The 18,051-nt window shown below is 40.5% G+C and overlaps 1 protein-coding gene across 19 annotated transcripts in view; it reads right to left on the reverse strand.

Annotated features, from left to right (window-relative positions):
- The window catches only part of TENM2 (teneurin transmembrane protein 2), a 1,331,635-nt gene that overhangs the window by 469,663 nt on the left and 843,921 nt on the right, over positions 1–18,051 (reverse strand). The window lies entirely within an intron of this gene.

Consider the following 18,051-nt stretch of genomic DNA (forward strand, 5'->3'; position numbering starts at 1 on the left):
AAGTAAAAGTCTTTTTATCTTCTAACCCTTGGAAATGCCAATAAATAAAATGGATGCTCACCCTTTCACAACCACTAGATGATTCAACATCATAATTAAGTTCAAGAAATTTCATATCCATATCCATTATAATTCTAGAAGTAACATGAAATACAAGAGTTAACCAGACACATTGATTTTGCAATCCAATATGCTCCGGTTAGAATGTTTCAGTCCAATTGAAAGGAGGCCCATTTCTGAGTGGTGTTCACATGACATATTTGTTTATGCATAAGAGTTACCAGATGCATTTTGTGCTTCAACTTGGTAGCTGCCATTTGCAAGAGTTCTGTGATGACTTCATGGGATCTTTTTAGCCCATGGCACTCAGAATATTTGTGTTTTATGCTTTGAGAAATAGGATATTGTATTTTCTGAGTTATAATTCAAAACTATTTGAAAGAACTGAGACTATCTAGCCAGTGGCATACCTAGTCTACTTGGTGCTTGGGGCAAATAAGTTTTAACACTCTCCTCTTTTTTCTTCTTTTTTTTGCTGTCAAATTATAGCTGACATGGTGACCTTATACAATTTTCAAGGCAAGAGATGTTCAGAGGTGATTTGCGATTGTCTGCCTCGATGTCATCCTTGCTTACCTTTTGAGATCTGATGAGATGGGGCTAGGCATCCAGGTCCCTCCTCAATTTGACAAAATTGTTTTCAGTAATAATCATGAAATGAAACGATTGATAATAATGGCCAGAAAAGAAATTAAGCAATTTTTCTTTCATTTAATTTTGTATATATAAAAGTGTCACCCCCCCCCCAAAAAAAAATCCAAACTCCACACACTGTTTCATTATGATAGCCAGAGTGTTGTGGTGGTTAAAGTGTTAGAATAGGATCTGGGAAATCCAGGTTTGAATCCTCATTCATGGCATGGAAGCTTCCTGGGTGACCTTGAGCTAGTCATGTTACTTTCAGCCAAGTCTTGACCTGAATAGCCCAAGGATAATCTGATCTTGTCAGATCTCAGAAGCTGAGCAGGGATGACAAACCACCTCTGAATGTCTCTTGCCTTGAAAACCCCTACAAAATCACTGTAACTCAGCTGTGACCTGGAAACAAACAAACAAACAAACAAAAAATCCAGCACACCATTCATGTTCTGAGCAGGCACTTGGGAGGGCTTCTGTTATACAAGCACAGGAGATGACCAACAAGGCTATGAGTGCTAGGAGTCTGCCTTTATACTAACTTTAATAATAGCTAATATAAGCCAAAGCACCACAAAATAGTGATTTCAAGCTCCCCCATTCTCCATTGTCTATGAAGAACTAAAGTCAACCCAAAGAAACTCTGTAGTAGAAACTAAAGGAGGGCATTGTTGCATGCCCAGAAAAACCAGTGCAATTTACAGAGTGCCCAGCAGTACCAGTGCACTCACATGGTACCAAGCAGAAACCACTGCCACTGTGGCATTGCCAGCTTAACAGGACTGATGTCAAGCACATAATCACAGTCCAAGCAGGTAGGCTGAGAGTTTTTCAAAGGCAGCAGGACCAGTAAAATGCATTGTGCGAAGCAAATCCAGTGCCTACTGTTCATAATATTAGCAAAAGTTTGCTACTATACTACTCTTAAATACATTCTGTCACCATGCAGGATAAGGATGAGAATGTCTTGAAACCAATAATTAAAAATAAAGAGGCTTGGAAAAATTAAGTGAAAGGAAATAGAAATGAATGTGAAAAGTGTGGAAAAGAGGGAGAGAAATTAAGAAAGGGAAATATTGTTTTATCTTGCTGCAATACCCTATCTAATGCTTTGCAGGATCTGGCTGAGCTGGGTGCAAGAAAAGGAAGAGAGAAAGGCTAGACTATTAGAGAAAATGACCTGAAGTCTGGCAATTATTTTAGCAGCTAGCAGCGAGCTGACTTAAGAATATCTGGCAACGATGTTGTTTAACACCAGGTCCATCAAAAATAAAACATTCACTTTGCAAAATATTTTTGGCAAAACAACATGTAGACCTGGAGACCGAAACCTGGGTGCAGGAGGACAAAACAGTTGCCCCGAAAGAACTAGCCCCACCTGGGTTCTCAGTCTTATTCTAATCCCAGACAAAAAGTAGGGGGGAGGGGTGGGGATGCTGATCAGAGAGGCTTTCTCTTTCAGGGTAGTCCCCGACCCAATGATACCAATAATTGAATGTGCAGGCCTGATGTGGGACATGGTAGAGAGTTTGGCCATCTGCATCGTATGCCACCTGCTAAATGTTCCAGCAGATGCCCTACCAGGCTTCCTGGAGCAGGTGGCCACCTGGGCATTCCAGTACTCAGGACTGATAATTCTGGGGAACTTCAATGTTCATGCAGATAAATCCTGCCCCTTACAAGGCTTGGACCTGGTGTCAGCCATGGCAATACTAGGACTCTCTCACTTTGGTACCAGTCCCAGACATCAAGCAGGCCACACCCTGAATTTAACCTTTGGGGTAGGAATACAAAAGGGTCTGGTACAGGTGACATCTATGCCATAGTTGGACCACTTTGCCCTGAAGGCTTAGATTAGCACTTCAACCCCACCCTGTTCAAGCGGAGAGTGAATTTACGCTCGCCCAAGAAGACTAATGGATCCTATAGGATTCCAGGATGCTCTGCAGGATCCAATGCCCCCTGGTGACTCAATCAATGAGCTGGTAGAGGACTGGTACAACTGGCTATCTGAAGCCATTGACAAGATTTCTCCCTGACATCTTCTCCACTCCCGACACAAGCCAGCTCCCTGGTAACCAGCACCCAGGAGCTGCACGACAGCTCCCGACACAAACCAGCACCCAGGAGCTGCACGAAGAGAAACAGGAACTGAGACGACTAGAGAAACCTTGTGACAGAAACCTTGTGACAAAGCTGCAAGAACATCTTATAAGACACTTATGAATCCTTATGAGATTGCAGTGAAGGCTACAAAGAATGAATATTTCACAGCATCCATTGCCTCCACAAGCTCTCGCCCAGCACAACTTTCTAAAACAATTCAGTCATAATGTCCCTCATGAGTGGACTAGAACATTCTGATTTGGCTATTATTTGTGGGGCATTTGGGAGCTTGTTTGCAGAGAAAATCATCATTTTGCCAGGAATTTTTGTAATCAACTGAAGTTAAATTCGGCTAACACAGAGGACTTCTGGCTAGATTGGTGATCCCCAAATGGGATGCTACAACTACCAGCTCCTGACAGGGTCCAACTGACAGCCTAGACCTCTGACAAGATTTTGGGCGAGATCCTGGACTCCACGCTGTCTATGGAGGTCCAGGTCATGAATACCACCCACCAGGCATTTTACCATCTGCGCAAAGCACAATAATTAGTGCCCTATCTGTTGACACCTGACCTAGTCACTGTGATCCATACAATGGTTACCCCCAGATGGACTAATGCAACTCTCTCTATGCAGGGCTACCCTTGTATCTGATCCAGAAGCTTCAAGCGAGAACAGGGCCCTATGGGATCTGAAACAATTCTGCAGGGCCTACTGTTGAAGCCCAGAGAACATCAAAGATATGGGCCTCTCTGCACATACTCACCTATATACTGAGAAATAAAGGTCTAACACCAAATGCCTTAAAACATCCTACTAGCATTTTACTCTTCCCCCTCACTCTGAGGAACGTTTAACCTGCATGCAAATACATTTTACATCAGAAACAGACTTTTAAAACTGTAATGATTATTTTAATTACTGTAACAAACTGTTTTTATGATTCTATTTATGTAGTATACTGTCCTGAGCCAATGAGGGATGGGAGGTATAAAATGTAATAAAAAGATAAAATATGTGGAAGAAGTAGCAAGATATGTTCAATTTGTTACAATTCTTAATATGTATGTTCAGTAATCACATGTCCATCCTCTTCCAGATCATGACTCCACACAGCACAAAGTGCATTATGTTTTCAATGAAGAACATGAACAACAAAAGTTCTAGATTATTCAAGAAATAGTTTCCAATGTATTGTCTCACCTGGAAATTTGTATAAATAGTTTTTCTTACCAGCAGAGTATTAATGTGAGCTTTTGGTTTTATAAGCTTCTAGAAAATCTATTGTATTTCTGCATGAGATAAATGTAGTGAAATGTTTGCCGAATGTAGGCGGCATATTCTGGCTGCTCTGCATGATGTCACCTACATCCAGTGTCTGGGCAGCAGCCGGCTCACTACATCCTCCATTTTAAAGTGTAATTTTGGGAATCCCCAAAATCCCCAAAAGTGGATTCATCACCCTAAAAAGCACTATCCATCAGCAGACAACCAGCAGACAACCAGCAAAAGGAACACATGGAGAGGGAAACGTCCAATAGTCAGCTCTGCAGAGTCCTGCCTTTGCACCAACCCTCCCCCTTCATTTCCTGCTCAGCAAAGGAGGCAGGGTGGGGGTGATGGGTTGATGGTGTGTGAATCACCCCTGATTAATTTGCCTAGATTGATTTGGGGGGGGGGTGTGGCTGGGAGCTTGCCAGGAGCCTTTCAGCTGTTTTAAATGACAGGGGGGGTCTGCTTCCTTCCCCATGCCCTCCACTTGAATATGCATTGCTATGTATAAGTCTCAAGTAAAAAAAAAAAAAGAAAGGAGGCAAGGCCAGCAAATCACCAATTGGCTAGCCCCATTGATTGACAGGCCGAGAAGCGGTAAGTGAAATAGTGCATTGCTTTCTTGTTTGCTGTTTGTAGAGCATGTGTGAAAGGAAAGACGAGGCAGGAAGGCACTGAAACGTGGATGGTATAAATAGCGTGATTTAATATCATGCTATTGCAGGTTACAGGTAGCTTGCCATTTTGACCACTGTGCGGAAATGCCCTATATATCCACACAACAGTTAATGTATGGAACTGTGGTGGTAAACTGTGCATAATGGAAACCTAAGGCACACATGTATCATATTTTATCTGCTCTAAAAATATAGCTGTCTTCAATGAACAGTACTTCAGAGGTCACAGTTCCTTTTTGTGTTACAAGACACTCCTTTCGATGGTGAAGAATGGACAAAGGTAGTTTTATTTTGTCAGGGCAAGTATAAAGATAAACATGATCTGGATTCCTTGTGCTTCTTCCTGAAGGAAACAAACCATCTGTTTTAGATTAAATCATCCTTCCATACTTTGCTTTTGCTGTCTTCTTTAAATTAGTCAATTTGAATCACTGTACCAAAGTATTTAGCCAATAGAATTTGGTACAGCTTATCTGATTTAAGGCCTCAACCCTAAATGATGACTCCTCTAGGGTCTACAGTCATGGCATTTCTCTGCAATTATGGTTCTCTACAATGGAAAGACCCAGACATCAATTTTTTCCCACACTAATTTTGGCACTCCCAATGTGGAAGGATAGATGGCAGGAGATTGTTTTGTATTGGACATATTTATCATGCTTGTCAGGAGAAAAGAAATCAGAAAAAAACCTGCTGCTTGACTGATTTCTGGGGAGAGTAAAAATGGTTTGTGTCTGTTGGGATGGAGAAATTGTTCAGGAGTAGCTTAACCATGTGGAAATGTGACCGCTGTATTGCTGCCAAGGTGACAGAGACTTAGAAGCTCTACTGCATGTAAGACTTATCAACAAATGTTAAAGAGAAAGGATTTCATAATATTTATTTTCAGTTATAGGCATTGTGTTATATATAGTCCTGTATTAAAGGCAGCAAGGGACTACCTAAAAAGGGTTTTAAAATAGCATGATTAACAACAACAGTTTCTCTACTGGTAAGGACTGGGTATTGCATGTATAGTTTGAGAATTTAACATTGAGAATTTTCTTTTTTCAATTCTCATAACACACTGAATGCTATACATGAAGAACAAAAACCTTGGGTATTTTGTACCCAGCTTTTTACTACCCAAAGGAGTCTCAAAGCCGCTTATAATTACCTACACTTCCTGTTCCAACAACAGGCACCCTATGATGTAGATGGGACTGAGAGAGCTCTGAGAGAATTATGACCAGCCGAAGGTCACCCACCTGGCTGCATGCGGAGGAGTGGGGAATCAAACCAAGTTCTCTGAATTAGCTGGCTAATCCCCTTAACCACTACACCAAGCTGGCTCTTTTATACTTGAAGTATGATGAGTATTTCGACATCAATCAAACAGTGCTCTTAACATTACATTTCAATATATCTTCAGCTGAATAGAGCTTTGGCAATATTATTATTTATTTATTTATTTTTATATTTATATACCACCACTCTCAAATGTCTTGCGGCGGTTTACAATACAATCCCCTAAAATACCACTTAAAACATAATAGAATAGAGTAGAATAATAACATAGCATGACATTTATACTGGAACTAAAGTATTCATGGTGTGAACGAGAGAACCTGAACCATAAACTACTACTTTCAAGGGTTTGTTGAAACAGTGATCACACTTTTTGCCAAGGGGACCAATGCAAGGTTGCAGGACAAAGGAGGCCCTAGAATACCAACTGATGAGATTGTTTCTGAACTTTCAGAATTCAGTCTTTACACCCCTCCCTCTGCTATAGTCTTCAATCAGCACTATCATCATAAGTCAAGCTCCATATTCAGGAGACTGGTCTTGACAGATTCTCATGGGTGATCTCGACAGGGATGACTCCCTCAGGCCACATGTGGGGTTATGTGTGATTTTTTCCAACTAATAAAAAAATGAGATATTGAAAGGTTTTGTTACTGAAAACTGCAGGCAAGTTTACAGCGATACCAGGTATTATTGATTCAATTGTATAGATCAAAGTCAATTACATTAGGGGGTTTTGTTGAATGACCTCAGATAAAGAAACTGGTTTCTATCTCTATTTATTTGTTAGAAAGTGAGCAAGAATACAAACTCAGGAGGATCTACATTTGCAGTTACCTCCAGGTTTTCCTGGAAAAACTCTAGAAATCACTGTAAACTCTATGGTTTTGTCTGAAAATGACAACACATTGTGCACACCCCTGCTCCTTTTTCCCATCTTTCAACTGATGTCAGCCATCAGCTTTCAAGTCTACTTCTAGTTTACCCATTCCTTCGGTGGTAGTTGATTCAAGGTGGGAACAACTAACCTGTCACAAGTCTCACCAGGCAAGTGACTTGCCCGCTTTCCCAAAACATGGAACAGGTGCCACCATTGGGGATCAGTGCTTAGAAACAGACGTCAAAGAGGCACATGTGGCACCTGAACCACTGAGTGAGTATCACTGATTTAGGATTAACTGTTAATAATGGGACTTAACTTTTTATTATTAGGAAAAAGAATGCTTGTGAAATATTAAAGGATATGTCTGATAGAATAAAAAAGAGTCAATTTATTACTGCTCTGTTTCTAGAAAAACTGTTCAAGCAGCAATTCAGAGATCTGACTCACCTTGCAAAAATATAAGACATCGTAAGAAATACTCACACATTCTGGCTGTGTTTAAACAAGGCATGTGAGATTTAAGTAAAAACAGTAAGGATTTTCATAGTTTGAAATATGCATATGCTCTGCCATATGTGATAGTATCCCAAAGACAATATTGTATGTTTTCTAGTATGAAATCAGCTTGACCATATTTATTAAAAATTTAAAATCTTTTAAATAGAGATGAGGAGATTATCAAAGTCAGCGAGACTGCCTCCCTGCCTATACCCCCCCTAAAATAGCTTTACGCTCTGCCACCTCCACCTGGCTGCAGATCGCTGGCCCCAAAGAAGCACGTTAGACCTCAACAAGGGATAGAGCCTTTTCGGTTCTGGCCTCCACCTGGTGGAACGAGCTCCCTGAAGAGATTAAGGCCCTGCCCAAACTTCCACAATTTCACAGGGCCTGCAAAAGGGAGCTCCTCTACCAGGCATTTGCTTGAGACTGATCAACTCAAAACATCTACAGTTCCCTCCTCCCCTCAGACTGAGAGGTCGAACCTACTTAGAGATTGTCAGTGTTATTATTCTGTTTAAGTGCTATTCTGGTTAGCATGTTATATTATGATTATTACCTGTCATATTGTTATATGTTCTATGTAAATGTTCTACAATGTTTTATGTAAACTGTCCAGAGCTGTATGGAAGGACGGTATAGATGATAGATAGATAGATAGATAGATAGATAGATAGATAGATAGATAGATAGATAGATAGATAGATAGATAGATAGACAGACAGACAGACAGACAGACAGACAGGCAGGCAGGCAGGCAGGCAGGCAGGCAGGCAGGCAGGCAGGCAGGCAGGCAGGCAGGCAGGCAGGCAGATACATAAATTACTCAAAATTACATAATATTCTGATTATTTTTCATGGAAAGGCTGACATTTCAGAATAAATAGTGATAATCCCTTGGCAATTTTTGGAGTTATGAATTTTATCTTCACTTTTATAAGGATATAATTAAATTTATCATGTTTATGATCACTCTGGATGTCTGCACATCTTACAGAAATTCACAAAGTTGTTTTATTGTATTCATAAATACTTAAGCATGAAGTGTTAGTATATAATTCACTACCCCCCACAGCCTCCAAGGAACCCAACAGTACTAGGCTATAATCCAATTAACAAGAGGAAAAACATGTATGAGGCATCAGAGTCATATGGCATTTGCTGGAACCAATGAGAATCAGAGTCTGAGCAGAACAAACAGCTATTTGAACAATGGGCTACTGCCCTAGAACAATAAGAGTGTCTGTCAAGGACATGCACCTTAAAAGACATTTGAGAGACCTGTGCTTTTCGGTGTTTCATGCTCTCTCAAAAATTATGTCAGAGAATTTTGATTACATAGGAAGGAAAGAGTAACAGCTGGACTTTTTTTTATCAGGACCACTGCTTTGTGTCCTACTTCTCTAAACAGCAAAGTGTCAAACTTTTTCCAGCTTAAACATCCTTGCACCAGCATAACTGGACATTTCTAAGGAAGGAATTGTTCTTAGGCTGGTGGGAGGATTCAGACCTAATGATAGGATATAAGCCACTAGTCATACATAGGATTGTGAGTGTCCTGCATAATGACCCAAGAGGTTCCTTCCAACTCTATGATTCTAGAAACAGTGGCAGCTATGCTGGCTAAGGTTGTTAGACCATGCCTGGTAACCATGGGAAATTGGGTGGTATGGACATGGCTAGCATCAGCATTGCTTGTGCCATGATGTCACTTCCAGGAGAAACTAGAGATGGCATTCCTGCACTCTAGGAATAGCCAAAAGCTGTCAGTTTTACTACAGTTATAGTACACTGCCCCAAGATGGCTGAGCTATTTAATCTAACCTAATAGAGTTTCCAGTGATTCCTAGATCAAATGGGTATCACGTGCCATGTGCGGTGTCAGCATGTTATTTTCTCATGCTGTCTCTCAGAGCAACCCTAATGCTGGTTGCTGATAGGATTTACGAACTCAAAACATATATAAGGGCTACAAACAGACACACCAACCATGCTGCCATGTCTGGCTATACATTCAGATCAAGCGGTCAGAAATGTAATAAGATTAAACAAAAGAAACGTTTTAAAAGTTAGAGGCTATTGATTAATTCTTAGATTTTTCCAAATAAGACGGTTTTTCTGTAGTCTCACTCAGGCAATACAGTATCTACAGAAGTTGATCAGCAAAAAAAGTTCTGTACAGAGATTGAGCTATTAAAACATATGATGATGAACAGCTATTAGTTTTCTTATTCAATTCCAAGGTAATGCTTTCCAAAGATGGCTAGGTAAAATCACAGTTAGCACCACTTCATTCAGAAGATATAGCAGGAAAGAGTACTGGCACATTATTTGATATACAGTCTTTTTCTGACAAAATCCAAGTTTGTTGCCTTCTCATCTTTCAGAGTCTGTCAAAAAGTGTTCTGTCTTATAGGTAGACTTTTTTGAAGCTACAAAGTTAATGCTGAAAGATGGTGAGTATAATTTTTCTGATTTAAAAAAATCATATAACTTCCAACAAGATAAAACTATTCATAAAACTATTCACTATTCACAGCGTTACAGAGTAAAACACATAGGCACATTTAAAATACAATTAAAAATAATAAAAAGCTAACATGTTCTTAGTCTTGCTGTTAATTTCCCATAAGAGGGAGGATGTAGAAGGAGATGGTGAACCAGCAGGGGAGGCCCTTATGCTGTTCAGATCTTTTGGGTGAGCTGGCCTCAACCATATGATGTCATTATCACTCTCCCAGGCTCCCCGGGATTGTTAACTTAGAGGTTCAATGGGCCTGCAGGCCTTTACCCCTAACCCCCACATTCCTTTCATTTTTCTGTGCCTCTCTTTCCCTCCTCCATCCCACAGTTTCTGACAGGTAGAAGCTATCTCCCTCTAGCTGCGAAGAACTATCTCTTATCACTCCTCTGCCAGGAATGGCAGAGAGGGCAGACTGAATGTCTCCTGAATCCGCGCCTTTTTAGATCAAAAGCCTCCCCTATGAGAACTGTTTCTTCCTCCTAAACTACCCCCCTATATATAGACCTAGGGGGGCAATCTGTGCTTGTCTCTGTTAACGTTTCTGTTCTTGCCATGCTTTGTCCTGCTTAAACCTTATGGAACCCTTCAATAAAGAGTGACTTCTTTGGCATGAGGCAGTTCAATTCGAGGGGGTTCCTTCTGGTCAGCCGGACCAGCCCACGGTTTGTGACATATGTCTGGTAGAAGATCTCCATCTTGCAGACCCTGAAGAACTATGCTAGCTCCATCAGGGCCCTGAGGTTCTCTGGGAGCTCATTCCACCAGGTAGAGACCAAGTCCAAGATTTAAAAAGAACACATGAAACTAATTTTCTGTGAGGAAGCTGAAAGCAATTCAGCTACCTAACATCAAAAACTGCAGGTGGTCTGCTGTGGGGTAGGAACATTTAAGTCACAAAACCTTTTTGTCTATCAGGTGTGAACTTGCAAATAAAAACTCAAGTCACCATGTGGTGATGTTTACCCAGCCTTTTTACATTACAGGTGTTGAGTGATATGTCTTTCAAATTATAGAAATGCCAGTTATCACGTTGTACAAAATATGTTTTCAATTCCTTTCATACAGACTCTTTAACCCATACAATCACAACGGGGCCATATGGCCCCCTGAGGGGACCTGGCACATTTGAAGGGGGCTAAGATCGAAAAGGTTAGGTGTCCACAAAATATAAACAATCAAATTATATTAACATTTATAGTGCACAGGTTATAAAGTTAAAAAATAAAGACATAGACAAAGCCCATAGGCTAATAATCATTTATCAAGTATAAGTCTCTTCTCTAAAGCTATTAAAAAGTTATGGTGTCCATCAGTAATTTATGTGCATGTATGAAAGCAGTTGTTTGATAAATGTACATCTCCTATCAGTTCTATTTGAACTGATCTTGTTATTCATAGAGAATAAATTGAATTTTTAAAAATCTCAGTGGCTGCTATCTCTACTACATTACATGTATGTTCAGGGTTAGACCTCTGAGAAAGGCCCATTTTGTGGTCAAAACGCATTAGGTCTAGCATTGTATGATGCATGTTATGTTATTTCAATGATTAGGCTATGGGCTTTGTCTATGTTTTTAACTTTTTAACTTTATAAGCTGTGAACAATAAATGTTACGGTAATATAATTTGATTGTTTATATTTTGTGGATACCTAACCTTTTGGTTAAAAGCCTCTTGTGGCGCAGGGTGGTAAGGCAGCAGAAATGCTATCTGAAGCTGTCTGCCCATGAGGCTGGGAGTTCAATCCCAGCAGCCGGTTCAAGGTTGACTCAGCCTTCTATCCTTTCGAGGTCGGTGAAATTAGTACCCAGCTTGCTGGGGGGGGGGGGGGTAAACGATAATGACTGGGGAAGGCACTGGCAAACCACCCCGTATTGAGTCTGCCATGAAAACACTAGAGGGCGTCACCCAAGGGTCAGGCTTGCACAGGGGATACCTTTACCTTTACCTTTAACCTTTTGGTTGTAACTACTTGTTGGTTAGGTTTGTTGCTTTTTGTTTAGTGACACTATCCCCTTTTTGGTTTTCTTTTGTTGATTTGAAGGGGGCTACAAACTGAAAAATATGAGAAGCAGAACCCAAAGGATTTATGGGGGGCCTTGGTAACTGAACCGATTAAATACTGTTTTTGTCATGTATGACATCATGAACTGCTAAAAAGTTCAACCTTTGGCAAGGGGGAAAAAAAAAGAAATCATGTAATCTGTTCCTATGTGTATATTTGAATTAATGCATTTGAGAGAAAACATTCAATACATATGATTCTCTTGGTCAAATGTTCTAGAAATCTATCTAACATATATATAAGACAAGGTATGCTGAGTACAGGTAGTGCACTCTTAGCTTAGACATTTTTAAGCCTAGCTTATTGCACAAACAGCCAGCCTATTGCAGGGAGTCCTGGAACCTGAGAAGAGCTCCAAAAAGATCTGTGCCCCCCCCCCACCGCCAAAGAAAGGTTGCAAAGGGCTGGTTTAAACCACTTGGCTTCTGGAGGCAAAGCAATTTTTTCCCAACACACATTATGGATAAAATGTTATCCTTTTGTAGTTAAAGTTTTAATCTGGGTTTCCACAATCTGTTTTGATCCGAGACTTGCTTTCATTCATTGTCAGGTTGGCCACTGTAATAAGGATTGTTTTTTGATTTAGAAGAAGATGAAGAGTTGGTTCTTATATGCCGCTTTTCTCTACCCGAAGGAGGCTCAAAGCGGCCCTCCCTTTTCTCTCCCCACAACAAACACCCTGTGAGGTGGGTGAGGCTGAGAGAGCCCTGATATCACTGCTCACTCAGAGCAGCTTTATCAGTGCTGTGAAGAGCCCAAGGTCACCCAGCTGGTTGCATGTGGGGGAGTGCAGAATCGAACCCGGCATGCCAGATTAGAAATCCACATTCCTAACCACTACACCAAACAGGCTCTCGGCATTGGCCAGTTATTAATTGATGTGAGGGCAATTTGGCTGCGACATCTGCCACCCCATTAATCACCAGGGTTGCAGCTGATCTGGCTGGGTAGGCAGGTATCCCCTACCTCCCACACTGCTCCATGTGTGTCCCTCCCGAAACTGCATGCTCATTGGAAGGAGTGTACCATTCTTTGGTCAGTCATTAATATTAACTAGTCATGGATTATATTTTCTGGGGGGAAGAAAGGAGGAATTACAGAAATTAAAGTACACTTACAATTGCTGAAGTGTAGTGAGGAATGAAACCCTCACTCATCATATTCAAAAATCATTTCCAGTTAGCATGAAATGAAGGAAGAGTCTTTCTCTTCCTGCATATGAACATAAGCATTCCTGTACATAAGCATAGTCCTTGACTTTAAACTTTAGTTTTTGTCCAAGAGAAAATCTAGTAATGGCAAAAGCATTGTGGAAATTGTCTTCTAAGAGATTAAATTTTAAATCAGAGGAGGCACAGACATCTGGGCTACTCCAAATATCATGTACCACATTACAAATTACCTTTCACAATAAAGATAGGATAGAACACTATCATTTTCTCATATGAAAAAATTGAAATACTCTTAACATATTACAATTAGACTATGCTTCACTGACAAAGTATATATTATGCCTACATTTCAACATTCTACATGATGTTTTAAACACCAGTTGGTTCCTCTATTTTTCTCAGTATATGCTGTCACACTCCAACTATCAACATATTTGGAAGAAACTTTGGTCTTAGACCCATCCTAGTCAGGTTTCTGGCCTGGACATGCGGTAGAGACAGCGCTAGTCACCCTGATGGATGACCACCATCGCCAGTTGGACTGGGGCAAATCGGTGCTGCTTATATTACTAGACCTTTAAGCAGTGTTCGACACAGTTGACCATGAACTTTTAGCTCACTGACTCACTGATGCCAGGATCAGAGGGACTGCCCTTCAATGCCTGATCTCCTTTCTCTGGAATTGTGGACAGAGGGTAACATTAGGGGAGAGCTCATCAAGTTATCACCAACTAGATTGCGGAGTCCCACAATTCTATTCAACATCTTCATGCACCCTCTTGTTCAACTGGCATGGAGGCTTGGGCTGGGTTGCCACCAATATGCTGATGACACCCAGCTGTTCCTCCTGATGGATGGCTACCCTGACTCTCCCCCAGAAATATTAGGCAGCTGCCTGGAAGCAGTGACGAGGTGGCTCAAGCAGAGTTGTATGAAGCTCAACACTTCAAAGACAGAGGTCCTATGGCTAGGCAGGAAAGGTCTAAGTGAGGAAGAGTGCCTACCCAACCTGGAAGAGTGCAGCTGTCAGTGGGCCACACCACCAGGAACCTGGGGGTGATTCTTGATGCCTCTCTTTCACTTTGGTAGCACGGTTGGCATTTTACCACCTTTGCCAAGCCAAACTAATAGTGCCCTACCTGGCCCCAGAACACCTTGTCACAGTGATCCATGCAGCAGTCACCTCTAGACTGAACTTCTGCAACTTGCTGTATGCAGGCCTGCCCTGGACTTTGATCCAGAAACTGCAACTGGTCCAGAATGCAGCTGCCAGGGCTCAGCAACACCTCAGAGGTCCCATGTCTAGCCCTTCCTCCAGGAGTTGCAATGGCTTTCAGTCGAATTTCGGATCAGGCATAAGGTATTGGCTATCATCTTTAAGGCCACACACAGTCTGGGCCCAGTAAACCTGAGGGATCGCCTCTCCACCTATGCCCCTCAGAGCCTTGCACTCTACCACCTATCCAAAGGGATACAGGATGCCAGTGGAGATGCAATTTCAGCAGCACAGCCAGGGAACAGTTTCTAAAACAGTTATTTTTTATCTTTCAGCATTAATAAGGTTTCCCGAAAGTTCTCTAGACTATTCTTTCTACTGGAAACCAGCATTTTATACTCTATTTCAAGGCCTGAAAGAAGATAGGCATCCTATCTGGCCATCTGGAGATGTTAATCCCAACCTGGATTAATCTTCATGGGGAAGTTGTTGGGAGATCTGTTGTGAATCCAGGATATCTCCAGGTCATACCAGGAAGCTGGCAGACCTAGAAGGAGATAAGGAAGTAGGGGAAAGGGGAAGGGCTATAGGGGCTTTTGGGAAAGGGAAAATTAAGGGGGATGAGGAAATAAGATGTCTCCTGCAAGTACTTGCAGATTCCTTATAATTCCAAACTGAGAGCAAAAGAACACAGTTGCTCATTGCTACCATTTAGACAGCATAACGTCTAATCTAGAAACACTAGCAAGTATTCTTCTGTGTGTGCATTAGGACAGCAGTAGATTCCCTCAAAGTTTTCAGAAATTTTCAGTGTAGACAAATAAGAGAACAGTTGGTTTTTTATACCCTGCTTTTCACTACCCGAAGGAGTTTCAAACAGTTTGCAATAGCCTTCCCCTCCTCTCCCCACAATAAATATCCTCTGAGGTAGGTGAGTCTGAGAGATCTCTGAGAGAACTGTGGCTGACCCAGCTGGTTGCATGTGGAGGTGCTGGGAATCTAACCTGGTTCTCCAGAATAGAGGCCAACCCTCTTAACTACTACACCAAGTGAGGAGTCTAAAAGATATTGCTTCCAACCTTTCCTGAGAAAATGCAAAGGTTTTCAGTGTTATAAACAGGAAATCACATTAAAATATCATCTAAATTCTTCTTTAAATTAATGCCAACTTCTCCTTTGATGTGACTTTAGAAAAGGGACATGTGACAGAATCTGGATCCTATTTACAGCCAATTTACATGAGGTACCCAAACTGTCAGCAGTGTTAATGCCAATTTAAGGAATGGAAACATTTTTAAATATGCCTGGATGGTGAAAAATAGATGATTATGTGGTACACACCAATTGAAATTGTGCAAGCTGGAAAAGCATTTGAAACTATCCTCAGACATAGTTATGTGTGGTTAGCGTATTGTTTGGCTAGCCCAGGAGTCAACTCATAGTTCAAAAGACTGAGGTGAATGTTCTGAATCTGTACCAAGTATGGAATCACTGGGGTTAAGGAATCCTGACACTGGGGGACTCTTTCTGGCTCCCCCACTCACATAACCTTGGAACCTGAAGGCTGTACTCTATATGCTGGGAACAGTCAGGTGGGACTATAGAGCATCATGCTAATATGGCTGACTCTTAGCAAACTGCCCCCACTGCTGATACCTTTGAGGGCTCTGTAATTAATCACATTTCATATACACAAAGAAGGTATGGGCTACCAATATCAAGAAAACATCAGAAACAGGAGAAATGGTTCATTACACTTATCCTTTCATTGTTTGTTTAATAAGTTTTAAATGTGATCCCTCCCCAGTAATTCTGAAAACAGGGCATGGCAGGGTTAATGAAGTTGGGAGAACAACGCTGAATATCTGTATTTACTTTCCTTTGGATTTCAGACCTACAGCAGGTGAGAGAAAAATCAGCAACTTTCCTTACTCACCTGGATCTTTTAATCAGTTCAGAACAAAAGTGGAGATCCAATCTATTGTATCCTGCAATAGTTTCCATTTAAATATAGCTCAAGTACAGTAATTACTTTTCCATTAGTGAAAGTAAGCAAGTTTTGACATGGTACAGTATTTTTCCTGTGCTCTTCAGTATAAGAAATGTGGCATATGATTATATACAGAATTTCTCTTTCTCGTCTGCCTCTAGACATATCAAGATTAGAGAAATGTTTGAAGATGACAGGAAAGGGTTAAAAAGGAGAGTAAAACAAAATGCAAATAATTGCTTTACTGTCATAAGAATTTCCTGTCATTTACATTTAGTGATGCAGTCAAAAAGGAAATAATTTGTAGGAGATAAAAATGACAGAGGACATTTCTTTAGAAGAAAAAAAATCAAGAAAACATCATGCCTTAGGTAATTAGCTTGCTCAGAGTTTGTGTGGTAAAAAATACACTCCAATAATTTGAAAGAAAGAATATTGCTATTGTAATTCCCTCATCATTCCTGAACGTAGACTACAGTTCAATAACATACCGTTTCTGTTTCTTACTCAAAACTATTTTCAATCAGCCACTGCCATCTTGAATAATAGATGATCATTTGACATATTGAAATGGATCACTGTTATCAAACACTATTTAAAAGAATACCATACATATATGAAGAATTCTACATAATCTATATTTCTGATCCAAATAACATGCAGAAGTTGTTGAAATATGGATTTGCCACCATTGGAAGCCAAAACAGTTATATTCCCTTGTTAAATTATCTGATGGCCCTTTCTTTTTTAGTTAAAGTTGGATAAATAATAAAAAACAATTCAGAACTCAAAGATGTGAGGGTTTCCAGCTGCTGAATGTCTTTTGGGGAGATTAGATTCTATAATGAGAAGATATAACCCTCATTTCACAAAATGTGTTACTGTCTTGGGAAAAACATCACTGAATATGATTAGAAAATTCCGTTCTTTCATGCAACCATTACAGTTGCAAGCTGATTACTTGGCATATGTTTAATGATATCCTCATATTTTGGAAACAATAGTTTGTTACAGTTAAAAGAAATAAGTGAGAAAACAAGTGAGAAAGCTCATATTTAATCCGACATATAAATATGTATTTAACCTATTGCTTTGGATAAAGAACTCAGATTTCACCAAGCATATACATTTTTGCTCTCGCAACAAGTCTCAGCATTTATTCCTTTAAGATGTGAAGGCCTTCTTTGTCTTTTGGTATATCTTCTTCCTCTTTTATTCCTCTCTTGGATTTCCTCAGTGCTCACTTATATTCTGTAGCAGTCATTACTTCTGAATAAACACTGTTGATTTTCCTATAATATTTGATTTCCTGGTGACTGACCCAGCAAAGTTTTAAGGAAGAGCATCACCGAGAAACATACACAAGAAAATAATTAACTCTAAAACATGACTATAACTGGGGCACGGACAGAGAGTACTGGAGCATGTATGGTAGTTATCTTACTGGGCTTTAAAAAATTCTCTTCAGACACATCTATTTGTATCGTAAGTTGGAAAATCAGCCTCTAATATTTCCAGCAGAGTTATTCTACACAAGGCAAACTCCAAAAAGTTTGGATGTAAAGAATACATCTCAGATATACATTGCCATCTACTCATCTGTGACAGGAAAGCCCCTGCTTTGGCTCCAATTCCGTACCTTCAATAAATTAGCAGTGGGAG

The sequence above is a fragment of the Paroedura picta genome, chromosome 3 (assembly GCF_049243985.1).
Source record: "Paroedura picta isolate Pp20150507F chromosome 3, Ppicta_v3.0, whole genome shotgun sequence".
NCBI classification, from domain to species: domain Eukaryota; kingdom Metazoa; phylum Chordata; class Lepidosauria; order Squamata; family Gekkonidae; genus Paroedura; species Paroedura picta.